We start from the raw sequence: 13,535 nt of genomic DNA, 5'->3' as shown, positions 1-13,535 counted from the left end.
TTTTGACTTTCTGATGACACAGCTTGCATTTGACAAAGCAAATGTCATCTACAACTGTGTCAAAAAAGGACCACGCACTGCAATTCCTGGGAGTGCACGTTTTGGGTTTTGGAAGAGGAATGCTCCTAACGGGTGCCGAAGTGGAGGCTACAGGCAACCAAGTCTGCCCCTGCCCTCCTGTCTTGGCCGTTCGGGGAATCTCTTCCTCAGAGCTGCTCCCACCACCTTCCTGTTCCTCACGCCATGATGGGTCAAGGACCTCATTATCTACACTCCCCTTTTCAAACACCTGCTTCTCCTGGGTAGTCTCGCCAGCACCGTATGCAACAGAAAGTGGCACCTGAGTCTCATCATGTGAGGCGTACAGAGGTGTGCTGACCATAGGCACTGGCCCACCCGCCTCTTCAGATTCTGAGGGACAAAGCAGTTGCGCATCACTGCATACTCCCTCTTCTTCACATTCTTGAATGCTGCTTGGCTGGCCCCCTCTTTCCAAGCCAACAGATTCTGAGAACAGAAGTAAAGATTGAGATGGCTCCTGTCCAGGGCTCTCTGACTGCCTGGGCACTTTGGCAGGTGGTGAAGAGACAGATGGTTGCTCTTCGGTGCTCTGGCCCTGAGAGGATGTGGAAGTCATTGAATTCGATGCGTTAGTTGCCATCCATCCAACAACTGCTTCAATTTGTTCCTCCCGCAGCAGTGGGGCACGGCGAGGTCCTACAAAGCTGCGCATAAAGGACTGTTGACTGCTAAAACTGGGGGATGCTGACTCACTGGTGCCAACAGCAGGCACAGAATCCCTACGTCCTCTCCCTGCAGAATCCCCACGTCCTCTCCCTGCTGAAACTCCACGCCCACGACCACGTGCCTTACTCCCTGCCTTCTTCATCTTGATAGACTGATAAAGACAGGCAGAAAAGTACAAAGGGGGGGGCTTAGTGTGCTTATTCCTGAACAGCTGGTTACAGGTATAAGAAACACTAATTTTATAAAGTGTGTGGACTACACTTTAATGGGAGCTAATGTGGCCTACACAACTGTCAAGTGGAGTGTTGGGTGAACTTTATTTACGTGGTTTTTTTTTTAAAAAAAACAAAAAGGATGTGACCAAAGATTTGAAAGTGATAGTATCTCTAACTTTTTGGAGCTATTACAATGCAGGAAGGTAACCTACAATGCAATAGATGAGGCTCCAAAAAATAGGCTAATACTAATCTGGCTGCGGCTGCAGGGCACAAGCCAACAGAAAGGCTCCTCTATCTACTCCTATATAGTGTTTGCAACCAACCAATGTACATGGATACGGATGGAAGCACACTAATATAGGAGAAAAAAATCAGGAAAAATGAGCTGCAATAAAACAAAGAAAGGACTATGTATGAGGCAATGACACACGCTGAGCGGACTACAACCAGAGGTAGCTGCAGAACACACTACAACGTGAGCTGCACTCACACAGAGACCTCACAGACAGCCGTGAACAGTGCAGAGAACTGGGCACTAGCACTGACAGGCTGCAGAAAGGCTCCGCTGTCTACTACTATAGTGTTTGCAACCAATGTATATGGATACGGATGGATGCACACTAATAGGAGAAATCAGGAAAAATGAGCAGCAATAAAAAAAAAAAAACATATACAGTATGAGGCAGTGACGCACGCTGAGCGGCCTACAACCAGAGGTGGCTGCAGAACACACTACACCGTGAGCTGCAGACCTTGCAGACAGCTGTGAACAGCGCTGCAAGGCAAAAGAAAGCTCAGGTGATTGCAAAAGTAGCCTGGGTAAAGCACAATATAGCAAATCGCTATTTCTAACTGTCCCTCAGAGTCAGAAGAGCAGCCTGTCCCTAACTGAATTCACAGCAGAGTGAACCCTAAATGGGGGCGGCTTTTATAGTGCATCATGACACCATTTCAACAGCCAATCACAGCCATGCCATTAGTTAACATGCCTACATGCCTAACAGGATGTGCCCACACTTCTGAGGATTCCCATTGGCTGAATCAAAGCGAGCGGGCTGATAGCATTATGGGAACTTCCGATTCCGGTATTCGATATGCTAAAAGTATCGGTACTCAGTATCGGAATTACGATACCGCGAATATCGGCCGATACCCGATACTTGCGGTATCGGAATGCTCAACATTAGTCTCTGTACAATCACCGGGCCGGATCCACTGTGTGGGCGACGATCCAACCACAGAGCCGATAATCCCAGCCTTGCTTGGTTACCTGAAGCATTATGGGCACAGTGGGTAAAATCCTCTCCTGTTAGTTTGGCACAGGGGGTATAATCCTCTATTAGTGCTTGGCACAGTGGGTAAGATCCTCTATTAGTGTTTGGCACAGTGGGTATAATCCTGTATTAGTACTTGAGACAGTGGGTATAATCTGCTATTAGTACTTGACACAGTGGGTATAATCCTCTTTTAGTGCTTGGCACAATGGGCATAATCCCCTGGTATTAGTGCTAGGCACAGTGGGTATAATCTTCTATTAAGGCTTGAGACAGTGGGTATAATCCCCTATTAGTGCCTGGCACAGTGAATATAATGCTCTATTAGCTCTTAGCATAGTGGGTATAATCATCTATTAGTGCTTGGAATAGTGAGTAAAATCCTCTGGTATCAGTGCTTGAGACAGTGGTTATAATCTGCCATTAGTACTTTGCACAGTGGGTAAAATCCTCTGGTATTAGAATCATAGAATCATAGAATCGTAGAGTTGGAAGGGACCTCCTGGGCCATCTGGTCCAACCCCCTGCTCAAAGCAGGATTCGCTAAATCATCCCAGTCAGATGTCTGTCCAGCCTCTGTTTGAAGACTTCCATTGAAGGAGAACTCACCACTTCTCGTGGCAGCCTGTTCCACTCATTGATCACTCTAACTGTCAAAAAGTTTTTTCTAATATCTAATCTGTGTCTCCTCCCATTCAGTTTCATCCCATTGCTTCTAGTCTTTCCTTGTGCAAATGAGAATAAAGTTGAGCCTTCTACAATGTGACAGCCCTTTAGATATTTGTAGACAGCTATTAAGTCTCCTCTCAGTCTTCTCTTTTGCAAACTAAACATTCCCAAATCCTGCAACCTTTCCTCATAAGACAGGGTTTGCAGACCGGTCACCATTCTGGTCGCTCTTTTCTGAATTTGCTCCAGTTTGTTGATGTCTTTTTTGAAATGTGGTGCCCAAAACTGGACACAATATTCCAGATGAGGTCTGACCAAAGAGGAGTAGAGGGAAATAATGACTTCACGTGATCTAGACTGTATGCTTCTGTTAATACATCCTAGAATTGCATTTGCCTTTTTTGCTGCTGCATCACACTGTTGACTCATATTCAGTCTGTGATCTATTAGTATACCCAAGTCTTTTTCACATGTGCTGTCACTTAGCCCTATTCCTCCCATTCTATATATCTTTTTTCGTTTTTATTGCCCAGATGTAGTACTTTGCATTTCTCCCTGTTAAAAACCATTCTGTTAGTTGCTGCCCACTGCTCCAGTTTATTTATATCTTTTTGAATCCTCTCTCTCTCTTCTCTAGTATTAGCTATCCCTCCTAGCTTTGTGTCATCAGCAAATTTAATCAGTTTACCCTCAATTCCTTCATCTAAATCGTTGATAAAGATGTTGAACAATACAGGGCCCAGGACAGAGCCCTGTGGTACCCCACTTGAGACATTCTTCCAACTGGATGTGCAGCCATTTACGACCACTCTTTGGGTCCGATCAGTAAGCCAGTTATGAATCCACCTAACAGTTGCCTTGTCCATTCCATACTTAGTCATTTTTTCAATAAGGATTGTATGAGAGACTTTGTCAAATGCTTTGCTGAAGTCAAGATATACTATATCTACAGCATTTCCTTGATCCACCCAATCAGTGATTCTATCATAGAAGGAAATTAAGTTAGTCTGACATGACTTATTAGTTACAAACCCATGCTGACTCTGTTTAATCACTTCATTCTTATCCAGGTATTGACATACATGTTGTGTAATAATTTGTTCAAAGATCTTTCCTGGTATAGAAGTCAGACTCACCGGCCTATAGTTGCCTGGGTCCACCTTCTTCCCCTTTTTGAAGATAGGAACAACATTTGCTCTTCTCCAGTCTTCTGGCACTTCTCCTGTTCTCCAAGAATTTTCAAAGATTATGGAGAGGGGTTCAAAAATTTCTTCTGCTATCTCCTTGCTTGGCACAGTGTGTAAAATCATCTTCTGTTAGTTCTTGGCACAATGGGTATAATCCTCTTTTAGTGCTTGGCAAAGTGGGTAAAAATCCTCTGCTATTACTGCTTGGCTCAATGGGTATAATCCTCTATTAGTGCTTGACACAGTGGGCATATATCTCTATTAGTGCATGGCACAGTGGGTATAATCCTCTATCAGTGATTGGCACAGTGGGTATAATCCTGCATCTGGAGACAGTGGGTATAATCTGCTGTTAGTACTTGGCACAGTGGGTATAATCCTCTATTAGTGCCTCGCACAATGGGCATAATCCTCTGGTATTAGTGCTTGGCACAGTGGGTATAATCTTCTATTAATGCTTGAGACAGTGGGTATAATCTGCTATTAGTACTTTTCACAGTAGGTATAATCCTCTATTGGTGCCTCCTAGCACAGTGGGTAAAATACTCTATTATTTCTTGGCACAGTGAATATAACCCTGAATTAGTGCTTGGCACAGTGGGTACTATCCTCTGGTATTAGTCCTTGGCACAGTGAATATAATCCTCTGGAATTAGTGCTTGACACAGTGGGTGTAATCCCCTATTATTGCCTGGCACAGTGAATATATTGCTCTATTAGTTCTTGGCATAGTGGGTATAATCATCTATTAGTGCTTGGAACAGTGAATAAAATCCTCTGGTATTAGTGCTTGAGACAGTGGTTATAATCTGCCATTAGTACTTTGCACAGTGGGTAAAATCCTCTGGAATTAGTGCTTGGCACAGTGAATATAATCCTCTGGTATTAGTGCCTGGAACAGTGGGTAAAATAATCTGCTGTTAGTGCTTGGCACAGGGGGTATAATCCTCTATTATTGTTCGTCACAGTGAGTAAAATCCTCTGGTAATAGTGCTTGGCACAGGGGGTATAATCCTCTGTTAGTGCCTGGCACAGTGAATATAATCCTCTATTAGTGCTTGGCACAGTGGGTATAATTCCCTGTTAGTGCTTGGCACAGTGGGTAAAAATCCTCTATTACTGCTTCGATCAATGGATATAATCCTCTATTAGTGCTTGTACAGTGGGTATAATCCTCTATTAGTGCTTGGCACAGTGGGTATAATCCTCTTTTAGTGCATGACACAATGGGTATAATCCTCTTTTAGTGCTAGGCACAGTGGGCAGAATCCTGTATTAGTGCTTGAGACAGTGTATATAATCCTCTATTGGTGCCTGGAATAGTGAATATAATGCTCTATTAGTGCATGGCATAGTGGGTAAAATCCTCTACTAGTGCTTGGCACAGTGGGAAAATCATCTGCTGTTAGTGCTTGGCACAATGGGTATAAGTCTCTATTAGTACCAGACACAGTGGGTAAAATCCTCTATTAGTGCTTGGCACAGAGGGTATAATCCTCTGGTAGTGCTTGGAACAGTGAATGTAATCGTCTGGAATCAGTGCTTGAGACAGTGGGTATAATCTGCTATTAGTACTTGGCACAGTGGGTATAATCCTGTATTAGTGCTTTTTCACAGTGGGTACTATCCTCTGGTATTAGTCCTTGGCACAGTGGGTATATTCCCCTATTATTGCCTGGCACAGTGAATATAATGCTCTATTAGTAATTGGCATAGTGGGTATAATCCTCTATTACTGCTTTGAACAGTGAGTAAAATCCTCTGGTATTAGTGCTTGGCACAGTGAAATTAATCCTCTGGTATTAGTGATTGGCACAGTGGGTAAAATCCTCTATTAGTGCATGATATAGTGGGTATAATCCTCTGTTAGTGCCTGGCACAATCCTCTATTAGTGCTTGGCACAGTGGGTATAATCCTCTATTAGTGCTTGGCACAGTGGGTATAATTCCCTATTAGTGCTTGGCACAGTGGGTATAATTCCCTATTAGTGCTAGGCACAGTGGGTATAATTCCCTATTAGTGCTTGGCACAGTGGGTATAATCCTCTATTAGTGCTTGGCACAGTGGGTATAATCCCCTATTAGTGCTTGGCACAGTGGGTATAATCCTCTATTAGTGCTTGGCACAGTGGGTATAATCCCCTATTAGTGCTTGGCACAGTGGGTATAATCCCCTATTAGTGCTAGGCACAGTGGGTATAATCCCCTATTAGTGCTTGGCACAGTGGGTATAATTCCCTATTAGTGCTTGGCACAGTGGGTATGATCCTCTATTAGTGTTTGGCACAGTGGGTATAATCCTCTATTAGTGCTTGGCACAGTGGGTATAATCCTCTATTAGTGCTTGGCACAGTGGGTATAATTCCCTATTAGTGCTTGGCACAGTGGGTATAATTCCCTATTAGTGCTTGGCACAGTGGGTATAATTCCCTATTAGTGCTAGGCACAGTGGGTATAATTCCCTATTAGTGCTTGGCACAGTGGGTATAATTCCCTATTAGTGCTTGGCACAGTGGGTATAATTCCCTATTAGTGCTAGGCACAGTGGGTATGATCCAGCGGTTCTGTTCCTGCTTCCCTCCCTGCAGTCTCTGTACAATCACCGAGCCGGATCCTCTGTTGGCGCCGATCCCACTACAGAGCCGGTAATCCCGGCCTTGCTTGGTTACCAGAAGCACAGGGCGCGGCCATTACAAGGCGATGTCTGCGTCTCTTCACCCTGGGGTTCTGTGCAGCACCGGCCGCAGAACAGACCAGGAAGCGCGAGCAGCATCTCCCGGGATCCGAGGGGAGAGCAGAGAAGGGGGAAATGAGCAGCGCACGGTCACTAAGGAGTTAACCGGAGGAGTCCATACCTGGCTCTGGGATTGGTCGCGCCTGCGGACTTCTCTCATTGGCTGATCACAGACCCGTTGATAGTTTTGAATTTCCCGCTCAATCCCTTTCCTGTCCTTCGGATTATTCCCGGCCCCTCTGCTTAGTAGCGGAGATCGCTGTGACGTGAGCCGTCCGGTCTGGGGCAGCTGCACCCGCAGAGCTCAGAGTCCTGCTCCCCGGAGCTGCTGATCGCTCCCCTGATCGGCCGCCGCCGTTACCTTCCCTTCATCTCACAGCAGCACTCCGAGCTCTGTACTGTGCACAGAGGGGTCTGTGTCCGGATATAGCGCCCATACACCCTGTTACAAGGCTCAACCCCAGAATAGATCGGAAAGTGCAAACAGCGGTGCGAGCTCCAGGGGCTGAAGACAGGGGCAGCACCGAGAGAGGAGGCCGCAGCCGGGACCGCAGTGTGTCCGGAGGAAGAGAGCCGCCCGGGCTGCGACATCGAGTCCCGAGATCACAGGGACCCACTGAGCCCGGGGCAGCTCCATAGAGAGCAGCGACCTCCTCCTGGTCTCTGTTGGAGGCGCCGGCACTAGGGGCAGAGCTGTGGTTCCATAGTTGGGGTCATTGATTCCTTTCCACACATCTCGGATGACGTTACTGTAGAGTTGGGACCTGGTGACAGAGCAGTGGGTATAATCCTCTATATATCTCTCTAGTGGGTGACTCAGTGGATATAATTCCTGCTATTAGCAGTTGGCACAGTGGGTATATTCCTGTATATGATAATTTGCTCCGGGATTTAGATCCGGTGATTGGCGCAAAGTGTGATGTGGGCAGATGTTCTCCTGATCACAGGCAGAGCGACCCTGTATTCCTGCACCGTCCCTCCCTGCCCATGTGGTGGCGCAGAAACACAGACAGCCCCTCTCATCGCATGTAGGTATCCTGTTGATACCCCAATCCTGAGCCGCTGCTCAGTAGCGTTCACACCGGCGTCCATTCATCAGTGCAGCTGCATTCCACTCCTCGCAGCCATCCTACAACCCACAGGATCTCAGCAGCAGGAGACGTGGCACAACCACATTTATTACCAGCACTCGGATTTCTGCTCTGTAGTAACTGCAGCATCATAGGAGGTGACTGTGCGGCCGATCGATTCCCCCATACACCCGGATCATCTGTGCCCCACCTCACACTGAGACTACTCACTGGATCAGCTCCAGAAGAGAGAACGTCTCCCCCCAATGCTCAACGTCACAAGCCGGTCCCGGCGATCACACCAGCAGCGACCGCTAGACCCCAGCGGGAATTGCAGCCTCTCACGTGAGATGTGGGCGGCTCTGAGAAGAGCCTTTGGGTTGTCAGGACAGAGACGAGAATACAATTAACCTCCGAAGCCGTAGAGAGTGCGGCCCTGGCGCTTGAGCGCGTACACCACGTCCATGGCGGTGACGGTCTTCCTCTTGGCGTGACGGCGTCACGGATCACGTTCTCCAGGAAGACTTTCAGGACGCCGCGAGTCTCCTCATAGATGAGGCCGGAGATGCGCTTCACTCCTCCCCTGCGAGCCAGACGGCGGATGGCAGGCTTGGTGATGCCCTGGATGTTATCACGGAGCACCTTCCTGTGCCGCTTTGCGCCTCCCTTCCCGAGACCTTTCCCTCCTTTACCGCGACCAGACATCGTTCAGAAAATCTTCAGACGACTGTGAAGGGTCAGAGCTGAGTCCTCCTTTATATGGAGGCTAAGCGGACCGGAGTGAGAACTGCACAGTGATGACGCGATACCGGAGATATTTGTTTTCCTGAATTGCCATTTTCAGCCCCTCCCCTTTCTCGCTGATTGGCTGAGCACAGGACAGTTGGTGATTTGAATTTCCCGCTTCTCTGTATTATGCTAACAAGAAAATTCTGCAAACCTCGTCCTGTCAGCGTCGCTGGAGGAACGAGAAATTACTGACAATGTGAGATTCCGGCCTGGAAACAATTCAATCTCTGGGAGATCATCAACAGTCAGACGCCTCCACATGACCGGAGAGCTATGAGTGCCTGGCACAGTGGGTATAATCCTCTATTAGTGCCTGGCACAGTGGGTATAATCCTCTATTAGTGCCTGGCACAGTGGGTATAATCCTCTATTAGTGATTCACAGTGGGTATAATCCTCTATTAGTGCATGGCACAGGGGATATAATCCTCTTAATGCCTGGCACAGGGGGTATAATCCTCTATTAGTGCCTGGCACAGTGGGTAAAGTCTTCTATTAGTGATTCACAGTGGGTATAATCCTCTATTTGTGCTTGGAGGCACAGTAGGTATAATCCTCTATTAGTGTTTTGCACAGTAGGTATAATCCTCTATTAGTGCTTGGCACAGTGGGTATAATCCTCTATTAGTGCTTGGCACAGTGGGTATAATCCTCTATTAGTGCTTGGCACAGTGGGTATAACCGTCTATTAGTGCCTGGCACAGTGGGTATAATCCTCTATTAGTGCAGGTTCACGGTCGGTGTAACTGGATGTATTCTCAGTGACTCCAGGCGGCGTACATATTGGGAGATCCCAGCGCTGATTGTCTCCAGTGGCCGCAGCACCAGGGAGTGTGGAATTCCCGTTTATCCTCAGCTGACTCCATACTGGGCGGTATACAGCACTACAGAGGCCACATATGCTGTATACTGCCATCTAGTGCTGAATACTCATATATACTGCAGCAAGGATTCCGGAAAAATCTGTCTAATCTATAGATAAGGTTGAATACCCTCACTATAATGCCGTTTACCTCCATATAGTCATGTATATCTCCATAAAGTGCCGTAAGCGCCCTCTATACTGCTATACAGCCCCGAATAGTGAAGAATCCAACATAGTGCTGACACCTCCATATAGGGCTGTATATACTGCTGTTTACACATCATACACTGCTATATATCACCATACGGGACTGCATACCTCCATATAGTGCTGTAAAATCAATATCATGCAGTATACCGCCCTATCTGGCTGTAAATGCTGGAGATCTCCATATACTTCTGTAACACCGTGCTGTATACAGCCAATTACCGATCCATACACATGTTTTGGTATATACCCTTCAAGAAGTACTGTATACCTCCATATAGCGCTAATAGCCCTCCATATAGTCTCTATTCCTGGATAGACTGCTGCATATACCCCCATACAGTGCTGTCTCCGTCCAGATGGTGCTGTTAGCATCGAACAAGGCGGAATACACTCCGGATCTTGCAGCAAACCCGACCTCCATATAGTGCGGTCTTCTGCCATATAGCGCTGATCACTCTGCAATGCTCCCGATGGCGCTGGATACAGAGATCTGGACACACTGGGATTGATGGGCGCCTGTGTATCCTTCTGGCCTCTCAGCAGCTCCAGGACTACGGGCAGATCCCGGGGCTCCTCCCGGCTCCTTCCTGCCTCCTCCGCCAGTGACCTCTATAGACATGTGGGGGAGATGTCAGGGAGGAGGAGGACACGGAGACAGCGGCTCTGCTGCCCGGTCCTGGCGGGTAATGGGCGCTTATCCCGGGCAAGGAAGCACAAGGGGAGAGCGGAGCTTCACCCGTCTCAGACAGGAGGGGCGGGGCCTGTGTCCAGTGTCAGCCAATAGAAGCTCAGGAGGACGCAGCTCGGCAGCCAATCAGTGCGCAGTGTGACTGTATATATGAGGCTGCTCCCGCTCAGTCCTCAGTGTTTTCCTTGCAGGAAATTATTCTGGAAGTTCCTCATCACATAATGGCAGAGACCGCGCCAGCCGCCGCGCCTCCTCCTCCCGCCGAACCGGCTGCCAAGTCCAAGAAGCAGCCAAAGAAATCCGCTGCAGGGAGCGCCAAGAAGAGTAAGAAGCCCTCCGGCCCCAGCGTGTCCGAGCTGATAGTCAGAGCCACCACCTCCTCACTGCAGAGCTGTATGATTAGTGCCACCACCTCCTCCCTGCAGGGCTGTATGATCAGTGCCACCACCTCCTCACTGCAGAGCTGTATGATTAGTGCCACCACCTCCTCGCTGCAGGGCTGTGTGATCAATGCCAACACCTCCTCCCTGCAGGGCTGTATGATCAGTGCCACCACCTCCTCCCTGCAGAGCTGTATGATCAGTGCCACCTCCTCCCTGCAGAGCTGTATGATCAGTGCCACCACCTCCTCCATGCATAGCTGTATGATCAGTGCCACCACCTCCTCCATGCAGAGCTGTATGATCAGTGCCACCACCTCCTCCCTGCAGAGCTGTATGATCACTGCCATCACCTCATCCCTGCAGAGCTGTATGATCAGTGCCACCACCTCCTCCCTGCAGAGCTGTATGATCAGTGCCAACACCTCCCTGCAGAGCTGTATAATCACTGCCACCTCCTCGCTGCAGGGCTGTATGATCAGTGCCAACACCTCCCTGCAGAGCTGTATGATCAGTGCCATCACCTCGCTGCAGGGCTGTATGATCAGTGCCAACACCTCCCTGCAGGGCTGTATGATCAGTGCCTCCACCTCCTCCCTGCAGAGCTGTATGATCAGTGCCATCACCTCCCTGCAGAGCTGTATAATCACTGCCACCTCCTCGCTGCAGAGCTGTATGATCAGTGCCATCACCTCCTCGCTGCAGGGCTGTATGATCAGTGCCAACACCTCCTCCCTGCAGGGCTGTATGATCAGTGCCTCCACCTCCTCCCTGCAGGGCTGTATGATCAGTGCCACCACCTCCTCCCTGCAGAGCTGTATAATCACTGCCACCTCCTCGCTGCAGGGCTGTATGATCAGTGCCATCACCTCCTCGCTGCAGGGCTGTATGATCAGTGCCATCACCTCCTCGCTGCAGAGCTGTATGATCAGTGCCATCACCTCCTCGCTGCAGAGCTGTATGATCAGTGCCACCACCTCCTCCCTGCAGGGCTGTATGATCAGTGCCTCCACCTCCTCCCTGCAGGACTGTATGATCAGTGCCACCACCTCCTCCCTGCAGAGCTGTATAATCACTGCCACCTCCTCGCTGCAGGGCTGTATGATCAGTGCCAACACCTCCCTGCAGAGCTGTATAATCACTGCCACCTCCTCGCTGCAGAGCTGTATGATCAGTGCCATCACCTCCTCGCTGCAGGGCTGTATGATCAATGCCAACACCTCCTCCCTGCAGGGCTGTATGATCAGTGCCTCCACCTCCTCCCTGCAGAGCTGTATGATCAGTGCCATCACCTCCTCGCTGCAGAGCTGTATGATCAGTGCCATCACCTCCTCGCTGCAGAGCTGTATGATCAGTGCCACCACCTCCTCCCTGCAGGGCTGTATGATCAGTGCCTCCACCTCCTCCCTGCAGGGCTGTATGATCAGTGCCACCACCTCCTCCATGTAGAGCTGTATGATCAGTGCCTCCACCTCCTCCCTGCAGAGCTGTATGATCAGTGCCACCTCCTCCCTGCAGAGCTGTATGATCAGTGCCACCACCTCCTCCATGCAGAGCTGTATGATCAGTGCCACCACCTCCTCCCTGCAGAGCTGTATGATCAGTGCCACCACCTCCTCCCTGCAGAGCTGTATGATCACTGCCATCACCTCATCCCTGCAGAGCTGTATGATCAGTTCCACCACCTCCTCCCTGCAGAGCTGTATGATCAGTGCCAACACCTCCCTGCAGAGCTGTATAATCACTGCCACCTCCTCGCTGCAGGGCTGTATGATCAGTGCCAACACCTCCCTGCAGAGCTGTATGATCAGTGCCATCACCTCCTCGCTGCAGGGCTGTATGATCAGTGCCAACACCTCCCTGCAGGGCTGTATGATCAGTGCCACCACCTCCTCCCTGCAGGGCTGTATGATCAGTGCCTCCACCTCCTCCCTGCAGGACTGTATGATCAGTGCCACCACCTCCTCCATGCAGAGCTGTATGATCAGTGCCACCACCTCCTCCCTGCAGAGCTGTATGATCAGTGCCACCTCCTCCCTGCAGAGCTGTATGATCAGTGCCACCACCTCCTCCATGCAGAGCTGTATGATCAGTGCCACCACCTCCTCCCTGCAGAGCTGTATGATCAGTGCCACCACCTCCTCCCTGCAGAGCTGTATGATCAGTGCCACCACCTCCTCCCTGCAGAGCTGTATGATCACTGCCATCACCTCATCCCTGCAGAGCTGTATGATCAGTGCCACCACCTCCTCCCTGCAGAGCTGTATGATCAGTGCCACCACCTCCTTCCTGCAGAGCTGTATGATCACAGCCACCACCTCCTCCCTGCAGAGCTGTATGATCAGTGCCAACACCTCCTCCCTGCAGGGCTGTATGATCAGTGCCTCCACCTCCTCCCTGCAGGGCTGTATGATCAGTGCCACCACCTCCTCCCTGCAGAGCTGTATAATCACTGCCACCTCCTCGCTGCAGGGCTGTATGATCAGTGCCATCACCTCCTCGCTGCAGGGCTGTATGATCAGTGCCATCACCTCCTCGCTGCAGAGCTGTATGATCAGTGCCATCACCTCCTCGCTGCAGAGCTGTATGATCAGTGCCACCACCTCCTCCCTGCAGGGCTGTATGATCAGTGCCTCCACCTCCTCCCTGCAGGACTGTATGATCAGTGCCACCACCTCCTCCATGCAGAGCTGTATGATTAGTGC

The 13,535-nt window shown here is 49.6% G+C and overlaps 1 pseudogene; it reads right to left on the bottom strand.

Moving 5' to 3' along the window:
* Positions 1-8,252: 8,252 nt before the first annotated feature.
* On the bottom strand, positions 8,253-8,614 carry LOC141047958 (histone H4-like; annotated as a pseudogene).
* Between the last annotated feature and the right edge of the window lie 4,921 nt (positions 8,615-13,535).

This window comes from Dendrobates tinctorius, unplaced genomic scaffold (assembly GCF_039654945.1).
Source record: "Dendrobates tinctorius isolate UK_male_01 unplaced genomic scaffold, ASM3965494v1 ptg000130l, whole genome shotgun sequence".
In the NCBI taxonomy this organism is placed as follows: Eukaryota; Metazoa; Chordata; class Amphibia; order Anura; family Dendrobatidae; genus Dendrobates; species Dendrobates tinctorius.
This window is presented reverse-complemented; position numbering and strand designations above follow the sequence as displayed.